Source organism: Phyllobates terribilis, unplaced genomic scaffold (genome assembly GCF_046119375.1).
Source record: "Phyllobates terribilis strain yellow unplaced genomic scaffold, ASM4611937v1 Scaffold_74__1_contigs__length_7073193, whole genome shotgun sequence".
Taxonomy (NCBI): domain Eukaryota; kingdom Metazoa; phylum Chordata; class Amphibia; order Anura; family Dendrobatidae; genus Phyllobates; species Phyllobates terribilis.
This window is the reverse complement of record NW_027362834.1, coordinates 3623941-3649897: the sequence shown is the minus strand read 5'-3', so window position 1 is coordinate 3649897 and position 25957 is coordinate 3623941. Positions and strand designations below refer to the sequence as shown.

The following is a 25957-nucleotide window of genomic DNA, read 5'->3' as shown; positions in this document are numbered from 1 at the left end:
ATTGCATTGCCATGTAATGTAATGTAATGCAATGCTATCTATCTAGCTCTCCCTCTATACTTCCTTTTGGATAAACAGACATATTAGGCAAGCATTTTGGAGCTTTCACCTAAATAACTACAGGTGGTGAGATAAGCTGCACAATATAATTGACCTTTCAGTATATTGTTGCACACACACCATCTATTTAGCAAATGCCCTTGTTATCAACAGCAGCCTTTTAAACTCACCTGAGCTAACAGGTATGTGAGCTGGTTACTCTGCTGCGCTTAAAATTTCTTTTTTGGTTTGCTACAATGCCTTTTCTGAAACGTTGTCTCCCTCTGCTGGAACACTGACTTCTTTCATTTAGTGCCTGCAGACTATAAAAGAGAAACCAACCCAAAAAGTTTGGTTGATTAGTCTGTGGCATTCTTTTAAACTGTTGCTTATGGCTGTCTCTGTGAGCTTCTCAGTGACATTCAGCCATCCAGGTATCCCGCCTGCAGTAGACGGAATGTGGCAATGGAACGCTGGCTGCGCGTGTCATAATAGGCTCTGAGCCTTTATATACCTGCGCACAGCAGCAGCCACCTTCAGTCTGCTGCTGGACAGCCAGCAGCAGCAGCAGCAGGAGAGGTAATTAATCAGCAACCCTCCTGCTAAGGGTAGACAGCTGCTCGTTCCACCCCCCCCCCGCCTTAATTGGTTCTCCTCCCTTCCAACGGTGTTGAGGCGGGTGGGAACAGCCGGGGGTTGAGGGTACTGTGCTAAAAGAGGTGGAGTTATGCAGATCTAAAACGCGTGGATTGCAGCAGCAGCAAGTCGAAAAGTGCAGGCATGTGAGGGATCTAGAGGTTGACAGCATGTCTTCTTAACGGGAGTCCAGGTGGCCATCTCCACAAATGGACTTTTCAGAATCCTTGGGTGGCACCGTAGTCGGAAACCAATTCTGGTTATCGCTTCTCGGCCTTTTGGCTAAGATCAAGTGTAGTATCTGTTCTTATCAGTTTAATATCTGATACGTCCCCTATCTGGGGACCATATATTAAATGGATTTTTAGAACAGGGAGATGGAAAAAGAGCTTGCTCTGTCCACTCCACGCATTGACCTGGTATTGCAGTATCTCCAGGACCGGTGCACCCCTTCTTTAATGCAGTTTCTAAAATCAGAAAGAATTGAATTCAATGCTTTTTGTTCATTTTGCTTGTTTGTCGGATTTTGGGATGGACTCTTTGGCTTTGCTTTTCTTCTCCTCATTGGATTTTTCATGTTAAAAGTTGCAGAAGCCAGATGACAAGCTCATTTTGGTTCAACTTCAGCAACTGTGCATTGCATTGCCATGTAATGTAATGTAATGCAATGCTATCTATCTAGCTCTCCCTCTATACTTCCTTTTGGATAAACAGACATATTAGGCAAGCATTTTGGAGCTTTCACCTAAATAACTACAGGTGGTGAGATAAGCTGCACAATATAATTGACCTTTCAGTATATTGTTGCACACACACCATCTATTTAGCAAATGCCCTTGTTATCAACAGCAGCCTTTTAAACTCACCTGAGCTAACAGGTATGTGAGCTGGTTACTCTGCTGCGCTTAAAATTTCTTTTTTGGTTTGCTACAATGCCTTTTCTGAAACGTTGTCTCCCTCTGCTGGAACACTGACTTCTTTCATTTAATGCCTGCAGACTATAAAAGAGAAACCAACCCAAAAAGTTTGGTTGATTAGTCTGTGGCATTCTTTTAAACTGTTGCTTATGGCGGTCTCTGTGAGCTTCTCAGTGACATTCAGCCATCCAGGTATCCCGCCTGCAGTAGACGGAATGTGGCAATGGAACGCTGGCTGCGCGTGTCATAATAGGCTCTGAGCCTTTATATACCTGCGCACAGCAGCAGCCACCTTCAGTCTGCTGCTGGACAGCCAGCAGCAGCAGCAGCAGGAGAGGTAACTAATCAGCAACCCTCCTGCTAAGGGTAGACAGCTGCTCGTTCCACCCCCCCCCCCGCCTTAATTGGTTCTCCTCCCTTCCAATGGTGTTGAGGCGGGTGGGAACAGCCGGGGGTTGAGGGTACTGTGCTAAAAGAGGTGGAGTTATGCAGATCTAAAACGCGTGGATTGCAGCAGCAGCAAGCCGAAAAGTGCAGGCATGTGAGGGATCTAGAGGTTGACAGCATGTCTTCTTAACGGGAGTCCAGGTGGCCATCTCCACAAATGGACTTTTCAGAATCCTTGGGTGGCACCGTAGTCGGAAACCAATTCTGGTTATCGCTTCTCGGCCTTTTGGCTAAGATCAAGTGTAGTATCTGTTCTTATCAGTTTAATATCTGATACGTCCCCTATCTGGGGACCATATATTAAATGGATTTTTAGAACAGGGAGATGGAAAAAGAGCTTGCTCTGTCCACTCCACGCATTGACCTGGTATTGCAGTATCTCCAGGACCGGTGCACCCCTTCTTTAATGCAGTTTCTAAAATCAGAAAGAATTGAATTCAATGCTTTTTGTTCATTTTGCTTGTTTGTCGGATTTTGGGATGGACTCTTTGGCTTTGCTTTTCTTCTCCTCATTGGATTTTTCATGTTAAAAGTTGCAGAAGCCAGATGACAAGCTCATTTTGGTTCAACTTCAGCAACTGTGCATTGCATTACCATGTAATGTAATGTAATGCAATGCTATCTATCTAGCTCTCCCTCTATACTTCCTTTTGGATAAACAGACATATTAGGCAAGCATTTTGGAGCTTTCACCTAAATAACTACAGGTGGTGAGATAAGCTGCACAATATAATTGACCTTTCAGTATATTGTTGCACACACACCATCTATTTAGTAAATGCCCTTGTTATCAACAGCAGCCTTTTAAACTCACCTGAGCTAACAGGTATGTGAGCTGGTTACTCTGCTGCGCTTAAAATTTCTTTTTTGGTTTGCTACAATGCTTTTTCTGAAACGTTGTCTCCCTCTGCTGGAACACTGACTTCTTTCATTTAATGCCTGCAGACTATAAAAGAGAAACCAACCCAAAAAGTTTGGTTGATTAGTCTGTGGCATTCTTTTAAACTGTTGCTTATGGCGGTCTCTGTGAGCTTCTCAGTGACATTCAGCCATCCAGGTATCCCGCCTGCAGTAGACGGAATGTGGCAATGGAACGCTGGCTGCGCGTGTCATAATAGGCTCTGAGCCTTTATATACCTGCGCACAGCAGCAGCCACCTTCAGTCTGCTGCTGGACAGCCAGCAGCAGCAGCAGCAGCAGGAGAGGTAATTAATCAGCAACCCTCCTGCTAAGGGTAGACAGCTGCTCGTTCCACCCCCCCCCCCGCCTTAATTGGTTCTCCTCCCTTCCAACGGTGTTGAGGCGGGTGGGAACAGCCGGGGGTTGAGGGTACTGTGCTAAAAGAGGTGGAGTTATGCAGATCTAAAACGCGTGGATTGCAGCAGCAGCAAGCCGAAAAGTGCAGGCATGTGAGGGATCTAGAGGTTGACAGCATGTCTTCTTAACGGGAGTCCAGGTGGCCATCTCCACAAATGGACTTTTCAGAATCCTTGGGTGGCACCGTAGTCGGAAACCAATTCTGGTTATCGCTTCTCGGCCTTTTGGCTAAGATCAAGTGTAGTATCTGTTCTTATCAGTTTAATATCTGATACGTCCCCTATCTGGGGACCATATATTAAATGGATTTTTAGAACAGGGAGATGGAAAAAGAGCTTGCTCTGTCCACTCCACGCATTGACCTGGTATTGCAGTATCTCCAGGACCGGTGCACCCCTTCTTTAATGCAGTTTCTAAAATCAGAAAGAATTGAATTCAATGCTTTTTGTTCATTTTGCTTGTTTGTCGGATTTTGGGATGGACTCTTTGGCTTTGCTTTTCTTCTCCTCATTGGATTTTTCATGTTAAAAGTTGCAGAAGCCAGATGACAAGCTCATTTTGGTTCAACTTCAGCAACTGTGCATTGCATTGCCATGTAATGTAATGTAATGCAATGCTATCTATCTAGCTCTCCCTCTATACTTCCTTTTGGATAAACAGACATATTAGGCAAGCATTTTGGAGCTTTCACCTAAATAACTACAGGTGGTGAGATAAGCTGCACAATATAATTGACCTTTCAGTATATTGTTGCACACACACCATCTATTTAGCAAATGCCCTTGTTATCAACAGCAGCCTTTTAAACTCACCTGAGCTAACAGGTATGTGAGCCGGTTACTCTGCTGCGCTTAAAATTTCTTTTTTGGTTTGCTACAATGCCTTTTCTGAAACGTTGTCTCCCTCTGCTGGAACACTGACTTCTTTCATTTAATGCCTGCAGACTATAAAAGAGAAACCAACCCAAAAAGTTTGGTTGATTAGTCTGTGGCATTCTTTTAAACTGTTGCTTATGGCGGTCTCTGTGAGCTTCTCAGTGACATTCAGCCATCCAGGTATCCCGCCTGCAGTAGACGGAATGTGGCAATGGAACGCTGGCTGCGCGTGTCATAATAGGCTCTGAGCCTTTATATACCTGCGCACAGCAGCAGCCACCTTCAGTCTGCTGCTGGAAAGCCAGCAGCAGCAGCAGCAGGAGAGGTAATTAATCAGCAACCCTCCTGCTAAGGGTAGACAGCTGCTCGTTCCACCCCCCCCCCCGCCTTAATTGGTTCTCCTCCCTTCCAACGGTGTTGAGGCGGGTGGGAACAGCCAGGGGTTGAGGGTACTGTGCTAAAAGAGGTGGAGTTATGCAGATCTAAAACGCGTGGATTGCAGCAGCAGCAAGCCGAAAAGTGCAGGCATGTGAGGGATCTAGAGGTTGACAGCATGTCTTCTTAACGGGAGTCCAGGTGGCCATCTCCACAAATGGACTTTTCAGAATCCTTGGGTGGCACCGTAGTCGGAAACCAATTCTGGTTATCGCTTCTCGGCCTTTTGGCTAAGATCAAGTGTAGTATCTGTTCTTATCAGTTTAATATCTGATACGTCCCCTATCTGGGGACCATATATTAAATGGATTTTTAGAACAGGGAGATGGAAAAAGAGCTTGCTCTGTCCACTCCACGCATTGACCTGGTATTGCAGTATCTCCAGGACCGGTGCACCCCTTCTTTAATGCAGTTTCTAAAATCAGAAAGAATTGAATTCAATGCTTTTTGTTCATTTTGCTTGTTTGTCGGATTTTGGGATGGACTCTTTGGCTTTGCTTTTCTTCTCCTCATTGGATTTTTCATGTTAAAAGTTGCAGAAGCCAGATGACAAGCTCATTTTGGTTCAACTTCAGCAACTGTGCATTGCATTGCCATGTAATGTAATGTAATGCAATGCTATCTATCTAGCTCTCCCTCTATACTTCCTTTTGGATAAACAGACATATTAGGCAAGCATTTTGGAGCTTTCACCTAAATAACTACAGGTGGTGAGATAAGCTGCACAATATAATTGACCTTTCAGTATATTGTTGCACACACACCATCTATTTAGCAAATGCCCTTGTTATCAACAGCAGCCTTTTAAACTCACCTGAGCTAACAGGTATGTGAGCTGGTTACTCTGCTGCGCTTAAAATTTCTTTTTTGGTTTGCTACAATGCCTTTTCTGAAACGTTGTCTCCCTCTGCTGGAACACTGACTTCTTTCATTTAATGCCTGCAGACTATAAAAGAGAAACCAACCCAAAAAGTTTGGTTGATTAGTCTGTGGCATTCTTTTAAACTGTTGCTTATGGCGGTCTCTGTGAGCTTCTCAGTGACATTCAGCCATCCAGGTATCCCGCCTGCAGTAGACGGAATGTGGCAATGGAACGCTGGCTGCGCGTGTCATAATAGGCTCTGAGCCTTTATATACCTGCGCACAGCAGCAGCCACCTTCAGTCTGCTGCTGGACAGCCAGCAGCAGCAGCAGCAGGAGAGGTAATTAATCAGCAACCCTCCTGCTAAGGGTAGACAGCTGCTCGTTCCACCCCCCCCCCCGCCTTAATTGGTTCTCCTCCCTTCCAACGGTGTTGAGGCGGGTGGGAACAGCCGGGGGTTGAGGGTACTGTGCTAAAAGAGGTGGAGTTATGCAGATCTAAAACGCGTGGATTGCCGCAGCAGCAAGCCGAAAAGTGCAGGCATGTGAGGGATCTAGAGGTTGACAGCATGTCTTCTTAACGGGAGTCCAGGTGGCCATCTCCACAAATGGACTTTTCAGAATCCTTGGGTGGCACCGTAGTCGGAAACCAATTCTGGTTATCGCTTCTCGGCCTTTTGGCTAAGATCAAGTGTAGTATCTGTTCTTATCAGTTTAATATCTGATACGTCCCCTATCTGGGGACCATATATTAAATGGATTTTTAGAACAGGGAGATGGAAAAAGAGCTTGCTCTGTCCACTCCACGCATTGACCTGGTATTGCAGTATCTCCAGGACCGGTGCACCCCTTCTTTAATGCAGTTTCTAAAATCAGAAAGAATTGAATTCAATGCTTTTTGTTCATTTTGCTTGTTTGTCGGATTTTGGGATGGACTCTTTGGCTTTGCTTTTCTTCTCCTCATTGGATTTTTCATGTTAAAAGTTGCAGAAGCCAGATGACAAGCTCATTTTGGTTCAACTTCAGCAACTGTGCATTGCATTGCCATGTAATGTAATGTAATGCAATGCTATCTATCTAGCTCTCCCTCTATACTTCCTTTTGGATAAACAGACATATTAGGCAAGCATTTTGGAGCTTTCACCTAAATAACTACAGGTGGTGAGATAAGCTGCACAATATAATTGACCTTTCAGTATATTGTTGCACACACACCATCTATTTAGCAAATGCCCTTGTTATCAACAGCAGCCTTTTAAACTCACCTGAGCTAACAGGTATGTGAGCCGGTTACTCTGCTGCGCTTAAAATTTCTTTTTTGGTTTGCTACAATGCCTTTTCTGAAACGTTGTCTCCCTCTGCTGGAACACTGACTTCTTTCATTTAATGCCTGCAGACTATAAAAGAGAAACCAACCCAAAAAGTTTGGTTGATTAGTCTGTGGCATTCTTTTAAACTGTTGCTTATGGCGGTCTCTGTGAGCTTCTCAGTGACATTCAGCCATCCAGGTATCCCGCCTGCAGTAGACGGAATGTGGCAATGGAACGCTGGCTGCACGTGTCATAATAGGCTCTGAGCCTTTATATACCTGCGCACAGCAGCAGCCACCTTCAGTCTGCTGCTGGACAGCCAGCAGCAGCAGCAGCAGGAGAGGTAATTAATCAGCAACCCTCCTGCTAAGGGTAGACAGCTGCTCGTTCCACCCCCCCCCCCGCCTTAATTGGTTCTCCTCCCTTCCAACGGTGTTGAGGCGGGTGGGAACAGCCGGGGGTTGAGGGTACTGTGCTAAAAGAGGTGGAGTTATGCAGATCTAAAACGCGTGGATTGCAGCAGCAGCAAGCCGAAAAGTGCAGGCATGTGAGGGATCTAGAGGTTGACAGCATGTCTTCTTAACGGGAGTCCAGGTGGCCATCTCCACAAATGGACTTTTCAGAATCCTTGGGTGGCACCGTAGTCGGAAACCAATTCTGGTTATCGCTTCTCGGCCTTTTGGCTAAGATCAAGTGTAGTATCTGCTCTTATCAGTTTAATATCTGATACGTCCCCTATCTGGGGACCATATATTAAATGGATTTTTAGAACAGGGAGATGGAAAAAGAGCTTGCTCTGTCCACTCCACGCATTGACCTGGTATTGCAGTATCTCCAGGACCGGTGCACCCCTTCTTTAATGCAGTTTCTAAAATCAGAAAGAATTGAATTCAATGCTTTTTGTTCATTTTGCTTGTTTGTCGGATTTTGGGATGGACTCTTTGGCTTTGCTTTTCTTCTCCTCATTGGATTTTTCATGTTAAAAGTTGCAGAAGCCAGATGACAAGCTCATTTTGGTTCAACTTCAGCAACTGTGCATTGCATTGCCATGTAATGTAATGTAATGCAATGCTATCTATCTAGCTCTCCCTCTATACTTCCTTTTGGATAAACAGACATATTAGGCAAGCATTTTGGAGCTTTCACCTAAATAACTACAGGTGGTGAGATAAGCTGCACAATATAATTGACCTTTCAGTATATTGTTGCACACACACCATCTATTTAGCAAATGCCCTTGTTATCAACAGCAGCCTTTTAAACTCACCTGAGCTAACAGGTATGTGAGCTGGTTACTCTGCTGCGCTTAAAATTTCTTTTTTGGTTTGCTACAATGCCTTTTCTGAAACGTTGTCTCCCTCTGCTGGAAAACTGACTTCTTTCATTTAATGCCTGCAGACTATAAAAGAGAAACCAACCCAAAAAGTTTGGTTGATTAGTCTGTGGCATTCTTTTAAACTGTTGCTTATGGCGGTCTCTGTGAGCTTCTCAGTGACATTCAGCCATCCAGGTATCCCGCCTGCAGTAGACGGAATGTGGCAATGGAACGCTGGCTGCGCGTGTCATAATAGGCTCTGAGCCTTTATATACCTGCGCACAGCAGCAGCCACCTTCAGTCTGCTGCTGGACAGCCAGCAGCAGCAGCAGCAGGAGAGGTAATTAATCAGCAACCCTCCTGCTAAGGGTAGACAGCTGCTCGTTCCACCCCCCCCCCCCCGCCTTAATTGGTTCTCCTCCCTTCCAACGGTGTTGAGGCGGGTGGGAACAGCCGGGGGTTGAGGGTACTGTGCTAAAAGAGGTGGAGTTATGCAGATCTAAAACGCGTGGATTGCAGCAGCAGCAAGCCGAAAAGTGCAGGCATGTGAGGGATCTAGAGGTTGACAGCATGTCTTCTTAACGGGAGTCCAGGTGGCCATCTCCACAAATGGACTTTTCAGAATCCTTGGGTGGCACCGTAGTCGGAAACCAATTCTGGTTATCGCTTCTCGGCCTTTTGGCTAAGATCAAGTGTAGTATCTGTTCTTATCAGTTTAATATCTGATACGTCCCCTATCTGGGGACCATATATTAAATGGATTTTTAGAACAGGGAGATGGAAAAAGAGCTTGCTCTGTCCACTCCACGCATTGACCTGGTATTGCAGTATCTCCAGGACCGGTGCACCCCTTCTTTAATGCAGTTTCTAAAATCAGAAAGAATTGAATTCAATGCTTTTTGTTCATTTTGCTTGTTTGTCGGATTTTGGGATGGACTCTTTGGCTTTGCTTTTCTTCTCCTCATTGGATTTTTCATGTTAAAAGTTGCAGAAGCCAGATGACAAGCTCATTTTGGTTCAACTTCAGCAACTGTGCATTGCATTGCCATGTAATGTAATGTAATGCAATGCTATCTATCTAGCTCTCCCTCTATACTTCCTTTTGGATAAACAGACATATTAGGCAAGCATTTTGGAGCTTTCACCTAAATAACTACAGGTGGTGAGATAAGCTGCACAATATAATTGACCTTTCAGTATATTGTTGCACACACACCATCTATTTAGCAAATGCCCTTGTTAACAACAGCAGCCTTTTAAACTCACCTGAGCTAACAGGTATGTGAGCTGGTTACTCTGCTGCGCTTAAAATTTCTTTTTTGGTTTGCTACAATGCCTTTTCTGAAACGTTGTCTCCCTCTGCTGGAACACTGACTTCTTTCATTTAATGCCTGCAGACTATAAAAGAGAAACCAACCCAAAAAGTTTGGTTGATTAGTCTGTGGCATTCTTTTAAACTGTTGCTTATGGCGGTCTCTGTGAGCTTCTCAGTGACATTCAGCCATCCAGGTATCCCGCCTGCAGTAGACGGAATGTGGCAATGGAACGCTGGCTGCGCGTGTCATAATAGGCTCTGAGCCTTTATATACCTGCGCACAGCAGCAGCCACCTTCAGTCTGCTGCTGGACAGCCAGCAGCAGCAGCAGCAGGAGAGGTAATTAATCAGCAACCCTCCTGCTAAGGGTAGACAGCTGCTCGTTCCACCCCCCCCCCCCCCCCGCCTTAATTGGTCCTCCTCCCTTCCAACGGTGTTGAGGCGGGTGGGAACAGCCGGGGGTTGAGGGTACTGTGCTAAAAGAGGTGGAGTTATGCAGATCTAAAACGCATGGATTGCAGCAGCAGCAAGCCGAAAAGTGCAGGCATGTGAGGGATCTAGAGGTTGACAGCATGTCTTCTTAACGGGAGTCCAGGTGGCCATCTCCACAAATGGACTTTTCAGAATCCTTGGGTGGCACCGTAGTCGGAAACCAATTCTGGTTATCGCTTCTCGGCCTTTTGGCTAAGATCAAGTGTAGTATCTGTTCTTATCAGTTTAATATCTGATACGTCCCCTATCTGGGGACCATATATTAAATGGATTTTTAGAACAGGGAGATGGAAAAAGAGCTTGCTCTGTCCACTCCACGCATTGACCTGGTATTGCAGTATCTCCAGGACCGGTGCACCCCTTCTTTAATGCAGTTTCTAAAATCAGAAAGAATTGAATTCAATGCTTTTTGTTCATTTTGCTTGTTTGTCGGATTTTGGGATGGACTCTTTGGCTTTGCTTTTCTTCTCCTCATTGGATTTTTCATGTTAAAAGTTGCAGAAGCCAGATGACAAGCTCATTTTGGTTCAACTTCAGCAACTGTGCATTGCATTGCCATGTAATGTAATGTAATGCAATGCTATCTATCTAGCTCTCCCTCTATACTTCCTTTTGGATAAACAGACATATTAGGCAAGCATTTTGGAGCTTTCACCTAAATAACTACAGGTGGTGAGATAAGCTGCACAATATAATTGACCTTTCAGTATATTGTTGCACACACACCATCTATTTAGCAAATGCCCTTGTTATCAACAGCAGCCTTTTAAACTCACCTGAGCTAACAGGTATGTGAGCTGGTTACTCTGCTGCGCTTAAAATTTCTTTTTTGGTTTGCTACAATGCCTTTTCTGAAACGTTGTCTCCCTCTGCTGGAACACTGACTTCTTTCATTTAATGCCTGCAGACTATAAAAGAGAAACCAACCCAAAAAGTTTGGTTGATTAGTCTGTGGCATTCTTTTAAACTGTTGCTTATGGCGGTCTCTGTGAGCTTCTCAGTGACATTCAGCCATCCAGGTATCCCGCCTGCAGTAGACGGAATGTGGCAATGGAACGCTGGCTGCGCATGTCATAATAGGCTCTGAGCCTTTATATACCTGCGCACAGCAGCAGCCACCTTCAGTCTGCTGCTGGACAGCCAGCAGCAGCAGCAGCAGGAGAGGTAATTAATCAGCAACCCTCCTGCTAAGGGTAGACAGCTGCTCGTTCCACCCCCCCCCCCCCCCGCCTTAATTGGTTCTCCTCCCTTCCAACGGTGTTGAGGCGGGTGGGAACAGCCGGGGGTTGAGGGTACTGTGCTAAAAGAGGTGGAGTTATGCAGATCTAAAACGCGTGGATTGCAGCAGCAGCAAGCCGAAAAGTGCAGGCATGTGAGGGATCTAGAGGTTGACAGCATGTCTTCTTAACGGGAGTCCAGGTGGCCATCTCCACAAATGGACTTTTCAGAATCCTTGGGTGGCACCGTAGTCGGAAACCAATTCTGGTTATCGCTTCTCGGCCTTTTGGCTAAGATCAAGTGTAGTATCTGTTCTTATCAGTTTAATATCTGATACGTCCCCTATCTGGGGACCATATATTAAATGGATTTTTAGAACAGGGAGATGGAAAAAGAGCTTGCTCTGTCCACTCCACGCATTGACCTGGTATTGCAGTATCTCCAGGACCGGTGCACCCCTTCTTTAATGCAGTTTCTAAAATCAGAAAGAATTGAATTCAATGCTTTTTGTTCATTTTGCTTGTTTGTCGGATTTTGGGATGGACTCTTTGGCTTTGCTTTTCTTCTCCTCATTGGATTTTTCATGTTAAAAGTTGCAGAAGCCAGATGACAAGCTCATTTTGGTTCAACTTCAGCAACTGTGCATTGCATTGCCATGTAATGTAATGTAATGCAATGCTATCTATCTAGCTCTCCCTCTATACTTCCTTTTGGATAAACAGACATATTAGGCAAGCATTTTGGAGCTTTCACCTAAATAATTACAGGTGGTGAGATAAGCTGCACAATATAATTGACCTTTCAGTATATTGTTGCACACACACCATCTATTTAGCAAATGCCCTTGTTAACAACAGCAGCCTTTTAAACTCACCTGAGCTAACAGGTATGTGAGCTGGTTACTCTGCTGCGCTTAAAATTTCTTTTTTGGTTTGCTACAATGCCTTTTCTGAAACGTTGTCTCCCTCTGCTGGAACACTGACTTCTTTCATTTAATGCCTGCAGACTATAAAAGAGAAACCAACCCAAAAAGTTTGGTTGATTAGTCTGTGGCATTCTTTTAAACTGTTGCTTATGGCGGTCTCTGTGAGCTTCTCAGTGACATTCAGCCATCCAGGTATCCCGCCTGCAGTAGACGGAATGTGGCAATGGAACGCTGGCTGCGCGTGTCATAATAGGCTCTGAGCCTTTATATACCTGCGCACAGCAGCAGCCACCTTCAGTCTGCTGCTGGACAGCCAGCAGCAGCAGCAGCAGGAGAGGTAATTAATCAGCAACCCTCCTGCTAAGGGTAGACAGCTGCTCGTTCCACCCCCCCCCCCCCCCGCCTTAATTGGTCCTCCTCCCTTCCAACGGTGTTGAGGCGGGTGGGAACAGCCGGGGGTTGAGGGTACTGTGCTAAAAGAGGTGGAGTTATGCAGATCTAAAACGCATGGATTGCAGCAGCAGCAAGCCGAAAAGTGCAGGCATGTGAGGGATCTAGAGGTTGACAGCATGTCTTCTTAACGGGAGTCCAGGTGGCCATCTCCACAAATGGACTTTTCAGAATCCTTGGGTGGCACCGTAGTCGGAAACCAATTCTGGTTATCGCTTCTCGGCCTTTTGGCTAAGATCAAGTGTAGTATCTGTTCTTATCAGTTTAATATCTGATACGTCCCCTATCTGGGGACCATATATTAAATGGATTTTTAGAACAGGGAGATGGAAAAAGAGCTTGCTCTGTCCACTCCACGCATTGACCTGGTATTGCAGTATCTCCAGGACCGGTGCACCCCTTCTTTAATGCAGTTTCTAAAATCAGAAAGAATTGAATTCAATGCTTTTTGTTCATTTTGCTTGTTTGTCGGATTTTGGGATGGACTGTTTGGCTTTGCTTTTCTTCTCCTCATTGGATTTTTCATGTTAAAAGTTCCAGAAGCCAGATGACAAGCTCATTTTGGTTCAACTTCAGCAACTGTGCATTGCATTGCCATGTAATGTAATGTAATGCAATGCTATCTATCTAGCTCTCCCTCTATACTTCCTTTTGGATAAACAGACATATTAGGCAAGCATTTTGGAGCTTTCACCTAAATAACTACAGGTGGTGAGATAAGCTGCACAATATAATTGACCTTTCAGTATATTGTTGCACACACACCATCTATTTAGCAAATGCCCTTGTTATCAACAGCAGCCTTTTAAACTCACCTGAGCTAACAGGTATGTGAGCTGGTTACTCTGCTGCGCTTAAAATTTCTTTTTTGGTTTGCTACAATGCCTTTTCTGAAACGTTGTCTCCCTCTGCTGGAACACTGACTTCTTTCATTTAATGCCTGCAGACTATAAAAGAGAAACCAACCCAAAAAGTTTGGTTGATTAGTCTGTGGCATTCTTTTAAACTGTTGCTTATGGCGGTCTCTGTGAGCTTCTCAGTGACATTCAGCCATCCAGGTATCCCGCCTGCAGTAGACGGAATGTGGCAATGGAACGCTGGCTGCGCGTGTCATAATAGGCTCTGAGCCTTTATATACCTGCGCACAGCAGCAGCCACCTTCAGTCTGCTGCTGGACAGCCAGCAGCAGCAGCAGCAGGAGAGGTAATTAATCAGCAACCCTCCTGCTAAGGGTAGACAGCTGCTCGTTCCACCCCCCCCCGCCTTAATTGGTTCTCCTCCCTTCCAACGGTGTTGAGGCGGGTGGGAACAGCCGGGGGTTGAGGGTACTGTGCTAAAAGAGGTGGAGTTATGCAGATCTAAAACGCGTGGATTGCAGCAGCAGCAAGCCGAAAAGTGCAGGCATGTGAGGGATCTAGAGGTTGACAGCATGTCTTCTTAACGGGAGTCCAGGTGGCCATCTCCACAAATGGACTTTTCAGAATCCTTGGGTGGCACCGTAGTCGGAAACCAATTCTGGTTATCGCTTCTCGGCCTTTTGGCTAAGATCAAGTGTAGTATCTGTTCTTATCAGTTTAATATCTGATACGTCCCCTATCTGGGGACCATATATTAAATGGATTTTTAGAACAGGGAGATGGAAAAAGAGCTTGCTCTGTCCACTCCACGCATTGACCTGGTATGGCAGTATCTCCAGGACCGGTGCACCCCTTCTTTAATGCAGTTTCTAAAATCAGAAAGAATTGAATTCAATGCTTTTTGTTCATTTTGCTTGTTTGTCGGATTTTGGGATGGACTCTTTGGCTTTGCTTTTCTTCTCCTCATTGGATTTTTCATGTTAAAAGTTGCAGAAGCCAGATGACAAGCTCATTTTGGTTCAACTTCAGCAACTGTGCATTGCATTGCCATGTAATGTAATGTAATGCAATGCTATCTATCTAGCTCTCCCTCTATACTTCCTTTTGGATAAACAGACATATTAGGCAAGCATTTTGGAGCTTTCACCTAAATAACTACAGGTGGTGAGATAAGCTGCACAATATAATTGACCTTTCAGTATATTGTTGCACACACACCATCTATTTAGCAAATGCCCTTGTTATCAACAGCAGCCTTTTAAACTCACCTGAGCTAACAGGTATGTGAGCTGGTTACTCTGCTGCGCTTAAAATTTCTTTTTTGGTTTGCTACAATGCCTTTTCTGAAACGTTGTCTCCCTCTGCTGGAACACTGACTTCTTTCACTTAATACCTGCAGACTATAAAAGAGAAACCAACCCAAAAAGTTTGGTTGATTAGTCTGTGGCATTCTTTTAAACTGTTGCTTATGGCGGTCTCTGTGAGCTTCTCAGTGACATTCAGCCATCCAGGTATCCCGCCTGCAGTAGACGGAATGTGGCAATGGAAGGCTGGCTGCGCGTGTCATAATAGGCTCTGAGCCTTTATATACCTGCGCACAGCAGCAGCCACCTTCAGTCTGCTGCTGGACAGCCAGCAGCAGCAGCAGCAGGAGAGGTAATTAATCAGCAACCCTCCTGCTAAGGGTAGACAGCTGCTCGTTCCACCCCCCCCCGCCTTAATTGGTTCTCCTCCCTTCCAACGGTGTTGAGGCGGGTGGGAACAGCCGGGGGTTGAGGGTACTGTGCTAAAAGAGTGGAGTTATGCAGATCTAAAACGCGTGGATTGCAGCAGCAGCAAGCCGAAAAGTGCAGGCATGTGAGGGATCCAGAGGTTGACAGCATGTCTTCTTAACGGGAGTCCAGGTGGCCATCTCCACAAATGGACTTTTCAGAATCCTTGGGTGGCACCGTAGTCGGAAACCAATTCTGGTTATCGCTTCTCGGCCTTTTGGCTAAGATCAAGTGTAGTATCTGTTCTTATCAGTTTAATATCTGATACGTCCCCTATCTGGGGACCATATATTAAATGGATTTTTAGAACAGGGAGATGGAAAAAGAGCTTGCTCTGTCCACTCCACGCATTGACCTGGTATTGCAGTATCTCCAGGACCGGTGCACCCCTTCTTTAATGCAGTTTCTAAAATCAGAAAGAATTGAATTCAATGCTTTTTGTTCATTTTGCTTGTTTGTCGGATTTTGGGATGGACTCTTTGGCTTTGCTTTTCTTCTCCTCATTGGATTTTTCATGTTAAAAGTTGCAGAAGCCAGATGACAAGCTCATTTTGGTTCAACTTCAGCAACTGTGCATTGCATTGCCATGTAATGTAATGTAATGCAATGCTATCTATCTAGCTCTCCCTCTATACTTCCTTTTGGATAAACAGACATATTAGGCAAGCATTTTGGAGCTTTCACCTAAATAACTACAGGTGGTGAGATAAGCTGCACAATATAATTGACCTTTCAGTATATTGTTGCACACACACCATCTATTTAGCAAATGCCCTTGTTATCAACAGCAGCCTTTTAAACTCACCTGAGCTAACAGGTATGTGAGCTGGTTACTCTGCTGCGCTTAAAATTTCTTTTTTGGTTTGCTACAATGCCTTTTCTGAAACGTTGTCTCCCTCTGCTGGAACACTGACTTCTTTCATTTAATGCCTGCAGACTATAAAAGAGAAACCAACCCAAAAAGTTTGGTTGATTAGTCTGTGGCATTCTTTTAAACTGTTGCTTATGGCGGTCTCTGTGAGCTTCTCAGTGACATTCAGCCATCCAGGTATCCCGCCTGCAGTAGACGGAATGTGGCAATGGAACGCTGGCTGCGCGTGTCATAATAGGCTCTGAGCCTTTATATACCTGCGCACAGCAGCAGCCACCTTCAGTCTGCTGCTGGACAGCCAGCAGCAGCAGCAGCAGGAGAGGTAATTAATCAGCAACCCTCCTGCTAAGGGTAGACAGCTGCTCGTTCCACCCCCCCCCCGCCTTAATTGGTTCTCCTCCCTTCCAACGGTGTTGAGGCGGGTGGGAACAGCCGGGGGTTGAGGGTACTGTGCTAAAAGAGGTGGAGTTATGCAGATCTAAAACGCGTGGATTGCAGCAGCAGCAAGCCGAAAAGTGCAGGCATGTGAGGGATCTAGAGGTTGACAGCATGTCTTCTTAACGGGAGTCCAGGTGGCCATCTCCACAAATGGACTTTTCAGAATCCTTGGGTGGCACCGTAGTCGGAAACCAATTCTGGTTATCGCTTCTCGGCCTTTTGGCTAAGATCAAGTGTAGTATCTGTTCTTATCAGTTTAATATCTGATACGTCCCCTATCTGGGGACCATATATTAAATGGATTTTTAGAACAGGGAGATGGAAAAAGAGCTTGCTCTGTCCACTCCACGCATTGACCTGGTATTGCAGTATCTCCAGGACCGGTGCACCCCTTCTTTAATGCAGTTTCTAAAATCAGAAAGAATTGAATTCAATGCTTTTTGTTCATTTTGCTTGTTTGTCGGATTTTGGGATGGACTCTTTGGCTTTGCTTTTCTTCTCCTCATTGGATTTTTCATGTTAAAAGTTGCAGAAGCCAGATGACAAGCTCATTTTGGTTCAACTTCAGCAACTGTGCATTGCATTGCCATGTAATGTAATGTAATGCAATGCTATCTATCTAGCTCTCCCTCTATACTTCCTTTTGGATAAACAGACATATTAGGCAAGCATTTTGGAGCTTTCACCTAAATAACTACAGGTGGTGAGATAAGCTGCACAATATAATTGACCTTTCAGTATATTGTTGCACACACACCATCTATTTAGCAAATGCCCTTGTTATCAACAGCAGCCTTTTAAACTCACCTGGGCTAACAGGTATGTGAGCTGGTTACTCTGCTGCGCTTAAAATTTCTTTTTTGGTTTGCTACAATGCCTTTTCTGAAACGTTGTCTCCCTCTGCTGGAACACTGACTTCTTTCATTTAATGCCTGCAGACTATAAAAGAGAAACCAACCCAAAAAGTTTGGTTGATTAGTCTGTGGCATTCTTTTAAACTGTTGCTTATGGCGGTCTCTGTGAGCTTCTCAGTGACATTCAGCCATCCAGGTATCCCGCCTGCAGTAGACGGAATGTGGCAATGGAACGCTGGCTGCGCGTGTCATAATAGGCTCTGAGCCTTTATATACCTGCGCACAGCAGCAGCCACCTTCAGTCTGCTGCTGGACAGCCAGCAGCAGCAGCAGCAGGAGAGGTAATTAATCAGCAACCCTCCTGCTAAGGGTAGACAGCTGCTCGTTCCACCCCCCCCCCCCCCCGCCTTAATTGGTTCTCCTCCCTTCCAACGGTGTTGAGGCGGGTGGGAACGGCCGGGGGTTGAGAGTACTGTGCTAAAAGAGGTGGAGTTATGCAGATCTAAAATGCGTGGATTGCAGCAGCAGCAAGCCGAAAAGTGCAGGCATGTGAGGGATCTAGAGGTTGACAGCATGTCTTCTTAACGGGAGTCCAGGTGGCCATCTCCACAAATGGACTTTTCAGAATCCTTGGGTGGCACCGTAGTCGGAAACCAATTCTGGTTATCGCTTCTCGGCCTTTTGGCTAAGATCAAGTGTAGTATCTGTTCTTATCAGTTTAATATCTGATACGTCCCCTATCTGGGGACCATATATTAAATGGATTTTTAGAACAGGGAGATGGAAAAAGAGCTTGCTCTGTCCACTCCACGCATTGACCTGGTATTGCAGTATCTCCAGGACCGGTGCACCCCTTCTTTAATGCAGTTTCTAAAATCAGAAAGAATTGAATTCAATGCTTTTTGTTCATTTTGCTTGTTTGTCGGATTTTGGGATGGACTCTTTGGCTTTGCTTTTCTTCTCCTCATTGGATTTTTCATGTTAAAAGTTGCAGAAGCCAGATGACAAGCTCATTTTGGTTCAACTTCAGCAACTGTGCATTGCATTGCCATGTAATGTAGTGTAATGCAATGCTATCTATCTAGCTCTCCCTCTATACTTCCTTTTGGATAAACAGACATATTAGGCAAGCATTTTGGAGCTTTCACCTAAATAACTACAGGTGGTGAGATAAGCTGCACAATATAATTGACCTTTCAGTATATTGTTGCACACACACCATCTATTTAGCAAATGCCCTTGTTATCAACAGCAGCCTTTTAAACTCACCTGAGCTAACAGGTATGTGAGCCGGTTACTCTGCTGCGCTTAAAATTTCTTTTTTGGTTTGCTACAATGCCTTTTCTGAAACGTTGTCTCCCTCTGCTGGAACACTGACTTCTTTCATTTAATGCCTGCAGACTATAAAAGAGAAACCAACCCAAAAAGTTTGGTTGATTAGTCTGTGGCATTCTTTTAAACTGTTGCTTATGGCGGTCTCTGTGAGCTTCTCAGTGACATTCAGCCATCCAGGTATCCCGCCTGCAGTAGACGGAATGTGGCAATGGAACGCTGGCTGCGCGTGTCATAATAGGCTCTGAGCCTTTATATACCTGCGCACAGCAGCAGCCACCTTCAGTCTGCTGCTGGACAGCCAGCAGCAGCAGCAGCAGGAGAGGTAATTAATCAGCAACCCTCCTGCTAAGGGTAGACAGCTGCTCGTTCCACCCCCCCCCCGCCTTAATTGGTTCTCCTCCCTTCCAACGGTGTTGAGGCGGGTGGGAACAGCCGGGGGTTGAGGGTACTGTGCTAAAAGAGGTGGAGTTATGCAGATCTAAAACGCGTGGATTGCAGCAGCAGCAAGCCGAAAAGTGCAGGCATGTGAGGGATCTAGAGGTTGACAGCATGTCTTCTTAACGGGAGTCCAGGTGGCCATCTCCACAAATGGACTTTTCAGAATCCTTGGGTGGCACCGTAGTCGGAAACCAATTCTGGTTATCGCTTCTCGGCCTTTTGGCTAAGATCAAGTGTAGTATCTGTTCTTATCAGTTTAATATCTGATACGTCCCCTATCTGGGGACCATATATTAAATGGATTTTTAGAACAGGGAGATGGAAAAAGAGCTTGCTCTGTCCACTCCACGCATTGACCTGGTATTGCAGTATCTCCAGGACCGGTGCACCCCTTCTTTAATGCAGTTTCTAAAATCAGAAAGAATTGAATTCAATGCTTTTTGTTCATTTTGCTTGTTTGTCGGATTTTGGGATGGACTCTTTGGCTTTGCTTTTCTTCTCCTCATTGGATTTTTCATGTTAAAAGTTGCAGAAGCCAGATGACAAGCTCATTTTGGTTCAACTTCAGCAACTGTGCATTGCATTGCCATGTAATGTAATGTAATGCAATGCTATCTATCTAGCTCTCCCTCTATACTTCCTTTTGGATAAACAGACATATTAGGCAAGCATTTTGGAGCTTTCACCTAAATAACTACAGGTGGTGAGATAAGCTGCACAATATAATTGACCTTTCAGTATATTGTTGCACACACACCATCTATTTAGCAAATGCCCTTGTTATCAACAGCAGCCTTTTAAACTCACCTGAGCTAACAGGTATGTGAGCTGGTTACTCTGCTGCGCTTAAAATTTCTTTTTTGGTTTGCTACAATGCCTTTTCTGAAACGTTGTCTCCCTCTGCTGGAACACTGACTTCTTTCATTTAATGCCTGCAGACTATAAAAGAGAAACCAACCCAAAAAGTTTGGTTGATTAGTCTGTGGCATTCTTTTAAACTGTTGCTTATGGCGGTCTCTGTGAGCTTCTCAGTGACATTCAGCCATCCAGGTATCCCGCCTGCAGTAGACGGAATGTGGCAATGGAACGCTGGCTGCGCGTGTCATAATAGGCTCTGAGCCTTTATATACCTGCGCACAGCAGCAGCCACCTTCAGTCTGCTGCTGGACAGCCAGCAGCAGCAGCAGCAGGAGAGGTAATTAATCAGCAACCCTCCTGCTAAGGGTAGACAGCTGCTCGTTCCACCCCCCCCCGCCTTAATTGGTTCTCCTCCCTTCCAACGGTGTTGAGGCGGGTGGGAACAGCCGGGGGTTGAGGGTACTGTGCTAAAAGAGGTGGAGTTATGCAGATCTAAAACGCGTGGATTGCAGCAGCAGCAAGCCGAAAAGTGCAGGCATGTGAGGGATCTAGAGGTTGACAGCATGTCTTCTTAACGGGAGTCCAGGTGGCCATCTCCACAAATGGACTTTTCAGAATCCTTGGGTGGCACCGTAGTCGGAAACCAATTCTGGTTATCGCTTCTCGGCCTTTTGGCTAAGATCAAGTGTAGTATCTGTTCTTATCAGTTTAATATCTGATACGTCCCCTATCTGGGGACCATATATTAAATGGATTTTTAGAACAGGGAGATGGAAAAAGAGCTTGCTCTGTCCACTCCACGCATTGACCTGGTATTGCAGTATCTCCAGGACCGGTGCACCCCTTCTTTAATGCAGTTTCTAAAATCAGAAAGAATTGAATTCAATGCTTTTTGTTCATTTTGCTTGTTTGTCGGATTTTGGGATGGACTCTTTGGCTTTGCTTTTCTTCTCCTCTTTGGATTTTTCATGTTAAAAGTTGCAGAAGCCAGATGACAAGCTCATTTTGGTTCAACTTCAGCAACTGTGCATTGCATTGCCATGTAATGTAATGTAATGCAATGATATCTATCTAGCTCTCCCTCTATACTTCCTTTTGGATAAACAGACATATTAGGCAAGCATTTTGGAGCTTTCACCTAAATAACTACAGGTGGTGAGATAAGCTGCACAATATAATTGACCTTTCAGTATATTGTTGCACACACACCATCTATTTAGCAAATGCCCTTGTTATCAACAGCAGCCTTTTAAACTCACCTGAGCTAACAGGTATGTGAGCTGGTTACTCTGCTGCGCTTAAAATTTCTTTTTTGGTTTGCTACAATGCCTTTTCTGAAACGTTGTCTCCCTCTGCTGGAACACTGACTTCTTTCATTTAATGCCTGCAGACTATAAAAGAGAAACCAACCCAAAAAGTTTGGTTGATTAGTCTGTGGCATTCTTTTAAACTGTTGCTTATGGCGGTCTCTGTGAGCTTCTCAGTGACATTCAGCCATCCAGGTATCCCGCCTACAGTAGACGGAATGTGGCAATGGAACGCTGGCTGCGCGTGTCATAATAGGCTCTGAGCCTTTATATACCTGCGCACAGCAGCAGCCACCTTCAGTCTGCTGCTGGACAGCCAGCAGCAGCAGCAGCAGGAGAGGTAATTAATCAGCAACCCTCCTGCTAAGGGTAGACAGCTGCTCGTTCCACCCCCCCCCCCGCCTTAATTGGTTCTCCTCCCTTCCAACGGTGTTGAGGCGGGTGGGAACAGCCGGGGGTTGAGGGTACTGTGCTAAAAGAGGTGGAGTTATGCAGATCTAAAACGCGTGGATTGCAGCAGCAGCAAGCCGAAAAGTGCAGGCATGTGAGGGATCTAGAGGTTGACAGCATGTCTTCTTAACGGGAGTCCAGGTGGCCATCTCCACAAATGGACTTTTCAGAATCCTTGGGTGGCACCGTAGTCGGAAACCAATTCTGGTTATCGCTTCTCGGCCTTTTGGCTAAGATCAAGTGTAGTATCTGTTCTTATCAGTTTAATATCTGATACGTCCCCTATCTGGGGACCATATATTAAATGGATTTTTAGAACAGGGAGATGGAAAAAGAGCTTGCTCTGTCCACTCCACGCATTGACCTGGTATTGCAGTATCTCCAGGACCGGTGCACCCCTTCTTTAATGCAGTTTCTAAAATCAGAAAGAATTGAATTCAATGATTTTTGTTCATTTTGCTTGTTTGTCGGATTTTGGGATGGACTCTTTGGCTTTGCTTTTCTTCTCCTCATTGGATTTTTCATGTTAAAAGTTGCAGAAGCCAGATGACAAGCTCATTTTGGTTCAACTTCAGCAACTGTGCATTGCATTGCCATGTAATGTAATGTAATGCAATGCTATCTATCTAGCTCTCCCTCTATACTTCCTTTTGGATAAACAGACATATTAGGCAAGCATTTTGGAGCTTTCACCTAAATAACTACAGGTGGTGAGATAAGCTGCACAATATAATTGACCTTTCAGTATATTGTTGCACACACACCATCTATTTAGCAAATGCCCTTGTTATCAACAGCAGCCTTTTAAACTCACCTGAGCTAACAGGTATGTGAGCTGGTTACTCTGCTGCGCTTAAAATTTCTTTTTTGGTTTGCTACAATGCCTTTTCTGAAACGTTGTCTCCCTCTGCTGGAACACTGACTTCTTTCATTTAATGCCTGCAGACTATAAAAGAGAAACCAACCCAAAAAGTTTGGTTGATTAGTCTGTGGCATTCTTTTAAACTGTTGCTTATGGCGGTCTCTGTGAGCTTCTCAGTGACATTCAGCCATCCAGGTATCCCGCCTGCAGTAGACGGAATGTGGCAATGGAACGCTGGCTGCGCGTGTCATAATAGGCTCTGAGCCTTTATATACCTGCGCACAGCAGCAGCCACCTTCAGTCTGCTGCTGGACAGCCAGCAGCAGCAGCAGCAGGAGAGGTAATTAATCAGCAACCCTCCTGCTAAGGGTAGACAGCTGCTCGTTCCACCCCCCCCCGCCTTAATTGGTTCTCCTCCCTTCCAACGGTGTTGAGGCGGGTGGGAACAGCCGGGGGTTGAGGGTACTGTGCTAAAAGAGGTGGAGTTATGCAGATCTAAAACGCGTGGATTGCAGCAGCAGCAAGCCGAAAAGTGCAGGCATGTGAGGGATCTAGAGGTTGACAGCATGTCTTCTTAACGGGAGTCCAGGTGGCCATCTCCACAAATGGACTTTTCAGAATCCTTGGGTGGCACCGTAGTCGGAAACCAATTCTGGTTATCGCTTCTCGGCCTTTTGGCTAAGTGTAGTATCTGTTCTTGTCAGTTTAATATCTGATACGTCCCCTATCTGGGGACCATATATTAAATGGATTTTTAGAACAGGGAGATGGAAAAAGAGCTTGCTCTGTCCACTCCACGCATTGACCTGGTATTGCAGTATCTCCAGGACCGGTGCACCCCTTCTTTAATGCAGTTTCTAAAATCAGAAAGAATTGAATTCAATGCTTTTTGTTCATTTTGCTTGTTTGTCGGATTTTGGGATGGACTCTTTGGCTTTGCTTTTCTTCTCCTCATTGGATTTTTCATGTTAAAAGTTGCAGAAGCCAGATGACAAGCTCATTTTGGTTCAACTTCAGCAACTGTGCATTGCATTGCCATGTAATGTAATGTAATGCAATGCTATCTATCTAGCTCTCCCTCTATACTTCCTTTTGGATAAACAGACATATTAGGCAAGCATTTTGGAGCTTTCACCTAAATAACTACAGGTGGTGAGATAAGCTGCACAATATAATTGACCTTTCAGTATATTGTTGCACACACACCATCTATTTAGCAAATGCCCTTGTTATCAACAGCAGCCTTTTAAACTCACCTGAGCTAACAGGTATGTGAGCTGGTTACTCTGCTGCGCTTAAAATTTCTTTTTTGGTTTGCTACAATGCCTTTTCTGAAACGTTGTCTCCCTCTGCTGGAACACTGACTTCTTTCATTTAATGCCTGCAGACTATAAAAGAGAAACCAACCCAAAAAGTTTGGTTGATTAGTCTGTGGCATTCTTTTAAACTGTTGCTTATGGCGGTCTCTGTGAGCTTCTCAGTGACATTCAGCCATCCAGGTATCCCGCCTGCAGTAGACGGAATGTGGCAATGGAACGCTGGCTGCGCGTGTCATAATAGGCTCTGAGCCTTTATATACCTGCGCACAGCAGCAGCCACCTTCAGTCTGCTGCTGGACAGCCAGCAGCAGCAGCAGCAGGAGAGGTAATTAATCAGCAACCCTCCTGCTAAGGGTAGACAGCTGCTCGTTCCACCCCCCCCCCCGCCTTAATTGGTTCTCCTCCCTTCCAACGGTGTTGAGGCGGGTGGGAACAGCCGGGGGTTGAGGGTACTGTGCTAAAAGAGGTGGAGTTATGCAGATCTAAAACGCGTGGATTGCAGCAGCAGCAAGCCGAAAAGTGCAGGCATGTGAGGGATCTAGAGGTTGACAGCATGTCTTCTTAACGGGAGTCCAGGTGGCCATCTCCACAAATGGACTTTTCAGAATCCTTGGGTGGCACCGTAGTCGGAAACCAATTCTGGTTATCGCTTCTCGGCCTTTTGGCTGCGATCGTATGACTGTACCTTGATTGGTGCGAGTCTCCTGGAGGAATCCGGACCCTTTTGTGGAGGATTTTCTGCTTTTTCCTGTGGTATTCCATACCGACAGAATCCAAGATGTCTTTTGTGAAGAACACCATCCGTTTGTCCGTGGATCCATCTGACCAGAACAAGAACAACGTGGTTTTCATTGTCCAAGACATCGTTGAAGGCAAAGCTGGAGCAAGACGTTCTGAGATCTTCAGTGTCAACGAATTTTCACGTCAAGGTAATTATGACGTTACCTTTATGGACCAGGATGTTTGCCTTAATGTCTTTGAATGGCTCCGTGGTCACTCTAGTGACCCCTGCTTGGAAGGAGTTAGATGGAAACCTTTGTTTGGTCTGCAAGAAAAGGAGGTGACTGTGACTGTCTATAACCCTTTTACAGACGCTGAGCTGCTGGAGTGCTTCCTCTCTCGCTACTGTGAATATGTGCGGAAGGGAGTGAAGCAAGTCAATTGTCTAGGAATCTTTAACTGTCAGTATAAATTCCGTGTGAAATTGAAAAGGGATCCTGACAGTGTGGGGGGCTTTAGACACCCTCCATCAAATTTTTCCGTTGCAGGCCATAGAGGTTTCCTCTTTTACCCAGGCCAGCCCATGTTTTGCCGTAGATGCTTTTCTTTCGGACATACCATGGTAACATGCCTTAAAGGGCAGTGTTGCCGAAATTGCAGAAAGGAGGGGCATATGGCCAACCAGTGTCCAGAGGCCAAGTCCTGTGATGTCTGTGGGAGTAGTGATCACATGTATAAGGACTGTCCTATGAGTGCACCTAGACGTTCTGATAAAGAACAGAAGGAGGAGGAGCTAGAGAGGAGGCAGATGGCAAGCGCACTGAAAGTGCTGGAAAGATTGGAGAGGGAGGAGAGAGAGGGAAGGAGGCGGGAAACTGGTAGAGCCTCTCCCTCTACGGCGCCAGAGGAGGTGTCCCTGAGACCATGTTCTTCTTCTGCTGAAGAAATGAGGAAGAAGCGGAGGGAAGAAAAGGAGTTCTGGAGGGAAGTGGCAAAGGTGGAGAAAAAGGCAGTGTCTGAGAGAATATCTAGGAAAGTGGTGGAGGCAGAGCTGCCTGAGATGATGACTTTTGGAGAGGCAATGGACGCAACAGGATGTGAAGTGCAAATCTCGGAACCCGACAGTCCTGAACACCCTTCGGGTCCTGAAAACATTGAAGATTTTTCTTCGGAGGATGATAGGGGTGCAAAGAAGAGTCGTAGGGAGGATGGTGGGGGCAGTGATGATGCAGATTTTAGTGAGCCTCAGAGGAAGATCAGAACTGCCAGAATGAGGAGTGTGGGTGGTGAAGCCAGCGGGTCGGAAACCAGCTGTTCTGTTCTG

The 25957-nt window shown here is 45.5% G+C and overlaps 18 non-coding genes across 18 annotated transcripts; all 18 read left to right on the top strand.

Moving 5' to 3' along the window:
* Window positions 1-937: 937 nt before the first annotated feature.
* On the top strand, window positions 938-1128 carry LOC141195196 (U2 spliceosomal RNA). Its single transcript, XR_012267799.1, has one exon. It is a non-coding gene; the product is annotated as a U2 spliceosomal RNA (small nuclear RNA).
* A 1121-nt stretch (window positions 1129-2249) lies between these two features.
* LOC141195195 (U2 spliceosomal RNA) lies at window positions 2250-2440 on the top strand. Its single transcript, XR_012267798.1, has one exon. It is a non-coding gene; the product is annotated as a U2 spliceosomal RNA (small nuclear RNA).
* Window positions 2441-3564: 1124 nt separating this feature from the next.
* LOC141195194 (U2 spliceosomal RNA) lies at window positions 3565-3755 on the top strand. Its single transcript, XR_012267797.1, has one exon. It is a non-coding gene; the product is annotated as a U2 spliceosomal RNA (small nuclear RNA).
* Window positions 3756-4876: 1121 nt separating this feature from the next.
* LOC141195193 (U2 spliceosomal RNA) lies at window positions 4877-5067 on the top strand. The gene has a single exon (XR_012267796.1). It is a non-coding gene; the product is annotated as a U2 spliceosomal RNA (small nuclear RNA).
* A 1121-nt stretch (window positions 5068-6188) lies between these two features.
* On the top strand, window positions 6189-6379 carry LOC141195191 (U2 spliceosomal RNA). The gene has a single exon (XR_012267794.1). It is a non-coding gene; the product is annotated as a U2 spliceosomal RNA (small nuclear RNA).
* Window positions 6380-7500: 1121 nt separating this feature from the next.
* LOC141196016 (U2 spliceosomal RNA) lies at window positions 7501-7691 on the top strand. Its single transcript, XR_012268585.1, has one exon. It is a non-coding gene; the product is annotated as a U2 spliceosomal RNA (small nuclear RNA).
* Window positions 7692-8814: 1123 nt separating this feature from the next.
* On the top strand, window positions 8815-9005 carry LOC141195190 (U2 spliceosomal RNA). The gene has a single exon (XR_012267793.1). It is a non-coding gene; the product is annotated as a U2 spliceosomal RNA (small nuclear RNA).
* A 1126-nt stretch (window positions 9006-10131) lies between these two features.
* LOC141195189 (U2 spliceosomal RNA) lies at window positions 10132-10322 on the top strand. The gene has a single exon (XR_012267792.1). It is a non-coding gene; the product is annotated as a U2 spliceosomal RNA (small nuclear RNA).
* A 1125-nt stretch (window positions 10323-11447) lies between these two features.
* LOC141195188 (U2 spliceosomal RNA) lies at window positions 11448-11638 on the top strand. The gene has a single exon (XR_012267791.1). It is a non-coding gene; the product is annotated as a U2 spliceosomal RNA (small nuclear RNA).
* Window positions 11639-12763: 1125 nt separating this feature from the next.
* Window positions 12764-12954, top strand: LOC141195187 (U2 spliceosomal RNA). Its single transcript, XR_012267790.1, has one exon. It is a non-coding gene; the product is annotated as a U2 spliceosomal RNA (small nuclear RNA).
* A 1119-nt stretch (window positions 12955-14073) lies between these two features.
* On the top strand, window positions 14074-14264 carry LOC141195946 (U2 spliceosomal RNA). Its single transcript, XR_012268517.1, has one exon. It is a non-coding gene; the product is annotated as a U2 spliceosomal RNA (small nuclear RNA).
* Window positions 14265-15382: 1118 nt separating this feature from the next.
* On the top strand, window positions 15383-15573 carry LOC141195185 (U2 spliceosomal RNA). The gene has a single exon (XR_012267789.1). It is a non-coding gene; the product is annotated as a U2 spliceosomal RNA (small nuclear RNA).
* Window positions 15574-16693: 1120 nt separating this feature from the next.
* On the top strand, window positions 16694-16884 carry LOC141195184 (U2 spliceosomal RNA). The gene has a single exon (XR_012267788.1). It is a non-coding gene; the product is annotated as a U2 spliceosomal RNA (small nuclear RNA).
* A 1125-nt stretch (window positions 16885-18009) lies between these two features.
* On the top strand, window positions 18010-18200 carry LOC141195183 (U2 spliceosomal RNA). The gene has a single exon (XR_012267787.1). It is a non-coding gene; the product is annotated as a U2 spliceosomal RNA (small nuclear RNA).
* Window positions 18201-19320: 1120 nt separating this feature from the next.
* Window positions 19321-19511, top strand: LOC141195182 (U2 spliceosomal RNA). Its single transcript, XR_012267786.1, has one exon. It is a non-coding gene; the product is annotated as a U2 spliceosomal RNA (small nuclear RNA).
* Window positions 19512-20630: 1119 nt separating this feature from the next.
* On the top strand, window positions 20631-20821 carry LOC141195181 (U2 spliceosomal RNA). The gene has a single exon (XR_012267785.1). It is a non-coding gene; the product is annotated as a U2 spliceosomal RNA (small nuclear RNA).
* A 1121-nt stretch (window positions 20822-21942) lies between these two features.
* Window positions 21943-22133, top strand: LOC141195179 (U2 spliceosomal RNA). The gene has a single exon (XR_012267783.1). It is a non-coding gene; the product is annotated as a U2 spliceosomal RNA (small nuclear RNA).
* Window positions 22134-23252: 1119 nt separating this feature from the next.
* LOC141196208 (U2 spliceosomal RNA) lies at window positions 23253-23437 on the top strand. The gene has a single exon (XR_012268772.1). It is a non-coding gene; the product is annotated as a U2 spliceosomal RNA (small nuclear RNA).
* The last annotated feature ends 2520 nt before the right edge of the window (window positions 23438-25957 follow it).